Raw genomic sequence first — 3032 nt, 5'->3', positions numbered from 1 at the left:
AAAATATGAAAAACCCAATGTTGACTTGGTTGACCAGGGGCCCATTTCATTAAACTTGTCATCATTGACAAGTTGTCATACAGTAGATGTGACAAGCTACTGAAATCCTTGCATCTGATTGGCTAAGAGCAAATTTGTCATAGAAATGTGGCAGTTATCACTGATGACAAGTTTTATGAAACGGGCCCCCACTTTCACCTTTTTTGAGTTCTCTAGTAAAATCAAGGGGTGCGACTTTTTGTTTGTTATGTGATGCACGGTCACACATCTCACATTTATAACGACACACTCTTCATAAGGCTACAAAAGCAATCTAATACTAGTGGTAGAAAAAAAATGGAAGGGCGTCTTGAGCAAAGTCTAACCATCATGCTGTCTACCCAAATGAGACAGCGCTTCAACCTGCCCATGCTGTGAAGCCTATGTCACAACACACAATGTTTACATGCACTGCACTCGCATTGATTAGTTAGGAATCTTGTGGACACACGTCACACATGTATCGTACAATGTAGATGCTAACCGAGGTGTACATATATGACATGTCTGCAGCAGCATTCTCGGGTGATAATTGAAAGGCGGTAGGCATATTCTCAGCCATCACAACACACAAAACACACACACACACAAATTCATATGTGACCCGCTACAACAAAAAGGTCCTAAAGTCGCGCACGGCCGAAGCCGTGAAAATCGAGTTTGAAGTCAGAGCATTAAAATTGGTCAAAACTTACAATTTTCTGATTTTGATATATTATTGGAGTCTAACATGTCTTCTATCATCTGTCAAAATTTTGAAACAAAATGATCAAAGGAAAGACCAAAAAATAGCGTTTTTCTGAGCCATGTTTTTTGGCATTTCAACGAAGCAGAAACTGGTTCGAAAATTTGGATTGAGCGCCACAGATAGGTTCCGCCCCTAACAACGACCAGAGTGATCCCATTGGTCAGTTTGCTGCTTGCTGCTAACCGAAGCGTGAAGCTCGCACACTGCCCAGTCGACTGGTGCGTGCGGGCGGGGTGCGCTATGCTCAGCCGCTTCTCACATCCTGGTCACTGATTGGTTGGTGAGGAGACTGCCGACGCTGATGTGCTTGAATGAACTCTTCGGGGGTTGCTACGGCTTACCTTCTATTGTCCAGAGGTGAAAACTGACTTGCGTGTCCCTTGATCGCGATTGCGTTGAAAGGAAGACTTTTAGGGCGCTTTTCTCGAAACAGTGATTTTCCAGACGTCTCGACATGCTCTCTTTTAAACATCGATATCTCCGCAGCCGATTATTTTTATAAAATGTGTTATACAGTTGAATCTCTATTATCTGGCCTCCCTTTATCCGGATCTCTCTATTATCCGGACGCAATCTCGCCGTGATTTTTTTTAAAAATAATTACGAGAAGAAAGGGGGATTCCCAACTCCTTGAGAACTCCTACCCAAACACACATGAATTACATATTACTTCCAACACGATTAACATACATTGCATCAAATTTCCTTCAAAATTGCTTACCTTCAGACATTTCAACATCCCGAAACATCCCCAAATGTAACAATGAAAAGGTTGCAGTATACACATTACTACATGTGGTACTGCAATGGGCTACATCAGTACATGTGTATGTATATGTACATGTATAAAGCATTGAGTCTCCCGTATCCGGCCAAATCCCTTATCCGGATGAGCCCCGGTCCCGACTTGTCCGGATACGAGAGGTTCAACTGTACATCAATTTAAAGCATAAAGATTAGGGGATTATATCATGCAATTTTCAAATAATCGACCTCGCCCGACTTTAGGATCATTTTGTTGTAGCGGGTCACATATGGACATTCCCATAACAAAGACAAACAGACATATACTCTCACACTTTTGAGTATCACATACAATGTATGTAAAGGTTTTTGGTGGGTTTTTTAGGGGGGGGGGGGTATTCCAAGACAACCACATCAAACAATTTAACAGCATTCAAGAATTTAAATTTCCATATTTCATATAATCAACAATGACCAATTAATCCCAATAAAATATATTGGAAGTTTTGCCATAATCTGTGGATACTGCTTCAATATAATCAGCAAGATTTCTATCTTTTTCAAAATACTTTTTATATAGTTTCCAATTTGAGTACAGACTGTATCTTTATATTTCTCCCAAGCTATAAAAAGCACAAACTACATACTCAATCAACCCACAACAGCAGAGAAAGTTAATTCAGACTGATCTTTTAAGAACCACCATTCTTTGTCTAGTGGACAATTACAAGATAATGTGAACATGCATGACCATCACATTTTCAAAATGGTCAAATCTTAAAAATTTTTACTATCATACAAAAACTTTAAACACTAAATTTTATACGTATGTCACACCATCTTATTGGAAAAAAAAAAATCAACATGCTTGAATCTGCACATAAAATCAGCATTTATAATCAAATTTTCAGGGAGTCAACAGGGGTCTAAGCTTTCAATCCTAGCAGAATCTTCGTCAGAGGCAAGATGACAAACAGGCAGGGAAAGCAAATAAAAAATAATCAAATTTCAAGCAAATATCTACAAAAAGAATATGATAGATTTAAATGGATGTAGCATGATTACATGATAAAGGGGGTGAAAATTTTTCATTTGCTTCAGGAGCCTTAGGGCTGACAGTCATAACAAGTTGATCAAAGTTCTACATTTTCAGTGTGATGTGCTTCAGTGAACACTTCATTCATAATGGATAATGTCATGAAATTACAGCGAAAACTGATGTTTTCATTATCACAGGCCTTGTGAAGGAAGGAAGGTTGTTTTCAACAAATAGATTGTCTTCCTATCTAGATTGGATCTTAATTATTCTACACTATACCTCTCATCTCACGGGAAAACAGGGAGAAAACGTCCATGTGCTGTGAGCGTGGTACACTGCTGGAATTCCATACCCACATCTTCTGTTGAGCGGATTTTTGGTGCCAGGATTTACAAATTCAAGACCATGCTAGCGGTACACAGCAGATCCTGCGATATTATACAGCACACTGGATAATGGTCT

Source organism: Diadema antillarum, unplaced genomic scaffold (assembly GCF_040938485.1).
Source record: "Diadema antillarum isolate AM-2024a unplaced genomic scaffold, OU_Dant_1.0 seq00000936_RagTag, whole genome shotgun sequence".
NCBI lineage: Eukaryota > Metazoa > Echinodermata > Echinoidea > Diadematoida > Diadematidae > Diadema > Diadema antillarum.
Note: the sequence above shows the minus strand (reverse complement) of the source record.